Source organism: Dermochelys coriacea, chromosome 7 (assembly GCF_009764565.3).
Source record: "Dermochelys coriacea isolate rDerCor1 chromosome 7, rDerCor1.pri.v4, whole genome shotgun sequence".
In the NCBI taxonomy this organism is placed as follows: domain Eukaryota; kingdom Metazoa; phylum Chordata; order Testudines; family Dermochelyidae; genus Dermochelys; species Dermochelys coriacea.
Window position 1 is genome coordinate 11,744,211 of NC_050074.1, and position 8,292 is coordinate 11,752,502.

Here is an 8,292-nt window from a genome sequence, read left to right on the forward strand (position 1 = left end):
TATAAGCAACAGAATTTAAACATGCATTAGTAAGACATAGTTACAGTGAAAGAGGAACAAATAGAGTGTCAGAGGGTTGTTCTAGAATAACACAATGGGGTTCCCATCAGGGCAGTACCACAACACAAATTATTAATCATAATATATTTGCAAAATAATATAAGTAATGAAAATCTTTACTTCAGTGAGGTCCGGACTTCACCCTACACATATGCATTGGCGGTTGGTGGTGGAGTGGGGAGAGCTGTTTAGAACAGAATTATATATACTGCAACAGAGTAAAATAAAATAAGAAAAAAAAAGTCTAAAAGGTAGACGAACTGTGTTATTGATGTTGTGTTATAACAAAAGGAAGTAATATCACTAATCTGAATAAGTGCAGTGCTTTTTAAAGGAGTGTGCAAATGAGGAGAAAGACACCACCGAACAGAAACATGAACATCTTTCCCTTATGGTCCATAATCTATCTATCTATCTTTATAGCCCAGAATGCTTTTGGTTTTGAAGAACATGTGTCTATATTATTTTTAATATGGACAGCGTTAAATATGAAAAGCTTTGGAGCAAACACTTTATATTTGCAGGGCTGCTTTATTTATTGCAGTGTATTTACTCAAGAGGTCCGTTCTTTTTATCTAGATACTTATATAACTCTGACTCTCATTGACAAACTACCTGAGCACCTACAATTGTTACTGGATTTTATTCTCAAAACTCCCTGGTGAGGTAGGGAAATATTAGTCCCATTCGCACATGGAAAACTGAGGCACTAGGTGGAATAAATGATTCGTCTAAGGTCACCCAGGATGTCTATGGCTGAGAGCCAAGAATTAAAGCCTGGTCTCCAGAGACCCAGTCCAGTGCTCTAACTACTTGATCAAATACAGGAACTGGTTTTCAGGGAGCTGCTTGTTTTTACACATTTTGTTAATTGCCCAAGTAAGCTGACCGAGGCACAAAGCGGTCGAGTTGCTTGCTCAAAATCACACAATGATTCTGAAGTTCAGCTGAGGCTGTCTCTCCGGAAGCACCTTGCATCCAGTCCTTTGCTCTGACTAATAAGCCACAAGAATTTTGTTTGTGAATGTTCTGACCTAAACAAAAACATGATTGAATTATCATGCAAACCCCACATATTGTGCCATGTCATTTCTTTTTTCATTTTGCTCTCTTATTTAACCAATTAAAAGAGAAACAAGTTAACATGATCTATGCCTAATTCCCTTTCACACATCTTACGTGTTGCATCTAATGATAACGTTTAAACCCAGACTATAATTAACTCTGTGGTTATGAATGGAACATAAAACATAAACCCTCATTAAGGGCTCTATTCTGTGAGAGGTTGCTAGCCCTCCCTGTACAGTGGTAGGGGAGGCCATTCTACACCTGGGAGAATAGGGATCTGAATGAATTACTATTATAATGCTGTTATGTCTGCATAGAAATCATGTTCAAAGATCACACAAAGCTCAGAAGCGTGTGTGTGGAGGTTATTTCTGAAGTCCTTGGGCCCAGTTCTTTTCCCACTGAAGTCAGTGAAAGAATTCCTATTGCCTTTAATAGGAACAAGAGTAAGTCCTTTTTCACATTAAGAAAGTGATACTGAATAAAGTGAAATGTTCACTTTTGGCTATTTGGTATCAACAACGTGGTTTAATAACAGACATTTCGGGACAAACTTTCCTGTTTGTGCATAATGTACTTGTACATCAACTTGCAAAGTCAGACGTTGGCATGTACAAATTGGATTGTTAGTTCTGCAGTTGCCTAGTTCACTCACTCAAATGCACGTTCAAATTTTGTGCAAGCATAGGAAGGAGTCTCTGAAAATGAAACCCTTTGTAAAGAAAAATAACTCAAGGGAAGACACCACTGTTATAACATAGGATTTATTTTTGAATTCTTGGTCACAATAATCCAGAGCTAGAAAAAGGTAAGAATAATGTTTTGCCTGTGATGGTTCAAGGAATTTTGAAAAAAAGAACTCGTTGAAGGGAAGAAGTTTAGCCTTTTAGCTCATGGCCTCTCTGTAGTTTCCATCAATTGTTCCTTGATTACCTTAAAATGAGGGTTCCCCTCCTGGAGTTACCAACTTTCAGAGAGGTTGTGAACAGATGTCAGGGGATCATGTTGACCCTGTTGTTCCATATTGCTAAATGGGAAAGTGGTCTGGCTAGATGGTGATGGGGTGGGGGATGACAGTATGAAATGGGGCCTTGGTATGGAAAAGGCTGAGAACCACTTCCTTAGAACATTTATTCAGAGGTTAATTCAGTTCTATTTGGTAGGTGTTCAGAAAAGTGATTTTCAATGCTAAAAGGTTTCATATGAAATAAATAAGTGTGTTTGCACGCAGTGTGGCAATTATGTCTCTTGCCTGAGTTATACTATAACTTCACAATGACAATTTAGAGAGAGTGCTGCTTGGAAGATCACAGATTTTATGTAAGTCATAAACTCAAGATATCTGTAGGAAACTTCCCACATCATTAAATCTGAAAACTAAATTTTCGCATTCTCAAAACTAAATTTTGTCTGTTAAAGATCTTGTTTTCTGTTGCTGTCAATGATATCTCATCCAGCGGACTGAATGACTCGGGGGATATGAGGGGGCATGGAAACTTCCACTGTGATACAAGTCTGTTCTAGATTGGTAGCAACCTAAGGTTAACCTGTTCAGAATCTAATGCGTCCTCAATCAAATTCCAAAAGGAGAGTGTCAACATTGGAAAAACAACCTTTTACTGGCAGCTTCAGTAGAGAGGCCAACACGAAGGCAAGAGGACTGAACTACTTTCTCACCTCCAGACTGACCCTTCCAGTCATACACTCAGCCACAGTGGTGGGGTAGGGAAGTTTACTCTGTCAGTCTGCATTTTGTGGGCAAACACAGCACCTCACTCTCTGAGGTTGTGAATCTGCCGCTTTCCAAATAAGTACTAATGCAACTTACCTGAAAAAAAATGTATTGTGTTATGTGTTTTTTGTTGTCTCTTGGTCAAAATTTAGCACTGCTACAAAAAGGCTCAACTCTCTTTATTTCAGTGAGGTTGTCCCTGCCTATTCCAGCAGTAAATGTGGCTACTTGAAAGTAGCCCATATTTAGAGAAGGGATTTAAAGCTAGAACTTCTCTTATTAAAGCCAAACATTGGTATTATAGGCATTATGTTTATAACTGAATGTGCAGCTGTCAATACAGAATGCAGAATTTGCTAAATTACTGCAGTTTACAGTAATACAGAATTTAGTCCCATTAACCTATTCAATCTATGGATTAATTAATGATATACTGAAAAGCTTAATCTTTCAAGATCCATTGGGTTTCTCTGAAGTGTGATAACAGTTACCCAATTCACACTGGTGTAAGTGAGGAAAGAATTGGACTATTATGTGTAAATTCTGATCACCAATAACTTGGTTAAAAAAAAAGCTGCAAATCCTGGATATTAAACAAACCTAGTTTTGTTGTTGAGAGACATGAGGTATTTTTCAAGTGTGAGGGGTTAAAAGAAGGATACGGTTCATTGAGTTTAGAGGTAGGAAGAGTCTTCCTTTTTGAATAAGTCGGGTCCTTTGGGGACGCTAAAAATCTTTCAAGGCATGGGTGAATAGGTAAAGAGGCCCTCAAGGCCTCCACATGATGGCTGTTTTACTTAGCTTTCTCACTGGGCTGGAATGGAAAACATTAGAAACATTTTTTTTAAAGCCATACCTTTGTTATGAACTCCACAGAACTTGACTGTGTTCTTTTTTGCACAAAATGCTCTACTCCTGAGCTTGACTCAGGTCCATTTTAATTAGATTGTTAAATGTTGATATTCACAACTGTCCCTTTCTAATTGGAAACAGTCTTCGCCGCTCTCATGACTGTTTCAATTCCAGTCTTGTTTCTCTTTTCCAAATGTCCCAGTTTTAGCAGCTTCCAAGGGTTCCCCCCTCCCCCGCCCCCGTGGTTTATATTAAGGATGTCCTGGAAACTAAAGTTTATAGACAATGAGCAGATTGAAAGCGTAGCTAGTATTTCAAAGTTCTTTTCTGAAAACTAAAGCAAACAAGGATCATTCAGTTTTTACAGTCTCTGTAATGCTTGTCGGGTTTATTTGTAGAGATGACATCACTTGAGGCTCACAGCAAGAAAATTACTAGAGCTGGTTCAAAATTTAAAAAACTAATTTTGCAAAAAAAGTCAACATTGTTTCCATTTCAAAGGGTTTGAAACAAACCAATTCAAAATTATTTTGCAACTTTTGTGATAATTTTTTGTGAAATTTTCATTAAAATGTTATTGAAATGGTTGTTTTATTTACTGACCACCCACTTTCTGAGAAACAAGAAGTTTTGGTTAATAATGTTTGCATTAAAACTTAAGGAAAAGTTTGATAAAAATGTAATATGAATGTTTTTGTGAAAAACCAAAATTCCAATAACATCAAATTTTCCACAAAAATATTGTTTGAGAAAAGACTATTTTTTCTATTAAAAACCTTTTTGTACAGAAAAAATTGTTAGTGAGGGGGTGGAGATGAGATAGACATAAAGGCCTATATCTTAGTGAACACTGTAAGCAACATAACAAAAAGAGAAGCAACTGGAAGTTCCAGAGGAAGAGGCTGATGGGTTCTAAGAGGTGAAGAGACTCCCTGGAAGAGCAAAGGTAATCTAATCTGGAAGATGTTTTTGAGGACATCTGTATTTGTATCGAGTTGATTCAGCCATCTCCAGAAGGTCAAAAACTTCACCATTTAGTATCACTTCTGTTTCTTGCTTGTTTCATATACTTCTTGTGGTTAATATTTTATGTGGCTTGTTCCCTAACCCACACATATACACACTGAAACTAGCCTTCATAGGGCCTGAAATGGGTTTGGGACAAGCAGCTAGTGATATGGTGTTGACAGCACAGGTGTCTATGTGCAGGAAGCACTGTTTGAGATTTATGGGCTAAGTGCTCCCTGCCTGTTCCGTTGGGGGGGTGGGGGATGGCTATTCCCAACTATTCCTGCCCCAAATGAGATGGTTGCAGGAAGCTTGTATTCATATTCCCATTAAAGGAGATGGCATGGCACTTGCCAGAACTAGTCAACTAAATTTGCTGTGGTATTTGAGTGATTTTTCACTGTAAGTATAGGGAATACAAAAAATAAGGTGAATACAATGTGGTAGAGATCTATTGTATTCCAGTGCCATATGGAGTTCTTTCTGGACTTACAATACTTGACATATTTTGACCAGTGACATGAACATGTGTAAGGGAGACATACTGCTAAATGGGAGGAGGTTCTCAGCTACATTCTGGTTAGAAGAGAGGGGGTTGCTGGTTTTGAAGAGGTTGGGATCCACTGACTTAGTGTGACGTTCACTTCTCTGACATAAAGCCCGAGTACTCTGCTTCTATTCAGGCGGAGTATGGACAAAAAGGAAGGCCAAAGCTACCCCCAACTCAGGGCAGTGTGTGGGGATACGCATGAGTTGGAAAATGGTCTCAGATTCTTTGCAACATGCACTTGATCCTTCAAGGAGTTGAGCATTCTTGCCTCCATACAGCAAAACGCTTAAGCAAATGCTCAACTTTAGGCATGTGAGTAGCCCCACAGATACATATGCTTAAAGTTATGCAAGTGCTTTTCTGGATCTGGGCCAGAGTGCTCACTACCTTGCATGATTGAGCTCCAGTTCCACAAGATGCTGGGGCCAATGGATCTTCATAGTCACAGATGTTTGGCCCACCCCTACGGTGGTCTTCTGCAGAGACCATTTCCATGTGACTTAGGGGACGCACAGGCACCTGTGTCGCTGCTTCACAATCTGAATCTTTGCTTAGCCCCCCTCCTCAGCTCATACATGGTGTAAAGGGCTTTGCACTTGTCCTCTGTGCCATGGGTGAATTTCTCTCCTACAATATAATATCCTTTTACAAATAACGACTATTGGAAATACATTATGGAAAAACCTTGCAATAGTTTTATAAATGCTCCCTAATGGAAAACGAGTTGAACAGAGCATGAATAATAGATATGGAGAGTCATTTTATAATATTTGTATTGTTACAAAGCAATGTAAACTTGTGAAGGCTAAACTGTGGTCCGGTAAGCAGAAATCTTCCTTAAATAGCTGGCATCAGGAAACTGCTGCAGAAAGGGGATTTGGTAAGAAACACATCATGCGCCATACTAGTTATTGGTTGGATCTGCCTCTGATACTTAGTAGAAACCTCTGTTTGTTTCACAGTCTTTGGGTGACTGCCCCGATCCTGAACAAGCTTGCAGCCTCCAACTTTAGCTATGTGGAAGCAATAAGTAGAGCGGGTCAAAAAGTGGGGAAGAAATATTTGTTAAAATTTTGGCTACATTATTTCCCTGTTTCTGTCCATTAAAAGATCAGTGGAAATTTTTACTGAAAAAAAATCAAAATTTGTGGATGGCAAATGTCCAGTTTAATGAGCCTACTGTGTTTTAACTCTTATTTTTGCTGAAAATTAATCAATCATAGGCCCAATTGTGATGCTGTGCACAGGCAGAACTCCAACAGAAGACAAAAAGAAAAGAGTTATATTGCTATATAGGTAAACAAATTCCAGAGCATTGTAAATAAAATTACAAATTGGTACTGTACAGTAGGTTAATACCTTACAGTAATTTTGTACTAGAAAAGTCACTGTAGAAATGCACCACTTTTTTTCTAGTGTGAAGAGCAATATTGCAATGCTGGCAAAGAAAATTTGGACTGACAGAAAAAAATCAGGAGCTGATATAAGTAAATTGTTGTTCCTCAGAAGATTATTGAAGCCTGATGAAGTCAATTCTAGTGACTGAGTCAAGTCATTGAATAACAAGATACAAAGTAATGGAATCAGCGAAAGGTAACAGTCTTGGTGGCAGAGTTAAATGATTTATCTGGTTACAGCTATTGTAAAGGCAAAGGTGAGGGTACTGAGTTGGTGCAGACAGGTTACCTGTCAAAGGGAAAGCTGTCAAAGATATTTCTGTTCATTTAAATTTGCATATGTTGTTAGAATACCTTACTTGTTTTTATTTACAAACAAAAATATCTGCCATAATCACCGTGTAGGAATATGGTAGTTAGTTCTTTTGTGGAATGTTAGATGGTATACTTGTCAGATCATCTCAGAAATTTGTTGATGTCTGATGTCCCACTAATGATGAAAAACAGAGGCTACGCTTCCAAAGTTAGGGTGACACCTCTAGTTGTTTTTAATATCTTAGGTCAGATATTTCATGCTCCTCTCACTTTCCAGTGTATGAATTGGCTTTTCTGAGGACCATGATTCTTGTCTAGGTCTGACAGGGAGCCAAGAGCCAAATTAGTCTTTGCTGTAAGTCATTAGCATTACACCAGGGAGGAATTTGGCTCAATATGTCTGGAATACATTTTTCTCTCCTCGCTTTTTGGACTTATCTTCTTTTCCTTTGGTCTTTGTCTCCTTTTTTTCCACTTCTCCCATCTCAATCCCCTTGCCAATTTCCTCTTCCCATCTCTAAAGCCCTCCTTTCCCATCCCACCCACTCTCTCCTCATCTCCCAGTTCATTCTTCCTCTTTCCAATGCACAGCATCTGGTTTTACTTGGGTGTCCTTGGTAGGCCTTTTATGCTTCAAACTAGGTTGGCTTCCTACCAAGCTAAGATGCCCAACTTTCTGGGTCTAATAGGGCCTTGAATGATAAGTTTTAATGCAGTGATTCTCAAACTGTGGTCTGCAGACCACTGGTGGAGCATTGGAAAACTTCCAGGAGACTCATGGGACTGCTACTGTCACAATAGCAAAGAATATATCAGTATTCAAGCACTGAAGCTTCTTGATACTTGTAGTCCAGTCTAAGATTTATTTAAATGTTCCAGGAGGCAATATGATGACTAAACTTACAAACAAGAAACCCTTGACTGGACTTTGCGTAGCTGCTTTATGTCTGTCTTTGTTGGACATTTCTTTGGTTTATATTCAACTTTAATCACATTGGAGGATGACGCAAATACTCCAGAGGACAGAACGAAGCTACAAAATGATCTGGAAAGAGAAAAACGGAGGAGGCTGCAATGTACATTTGTGTGCCGGTAAATGTAAAGCCCTGCAGCCAGGGAGAAGAAATAAAAAGTGAAGTGAAGGTGGTGGAGAGATGTAACCCGGTAGCTACACCCATCTCTTAAATTATGTTATCTTCCTCTTTGTCTCCTTAATACTGTTCCAATCGTTTTTTTTTCAAGCAGCCTAGGGGGTCGCGAGTAGGGTTCAGGGGGTCCTTCAAGCAGGGCCAGTGTTAGACTCACTTGAG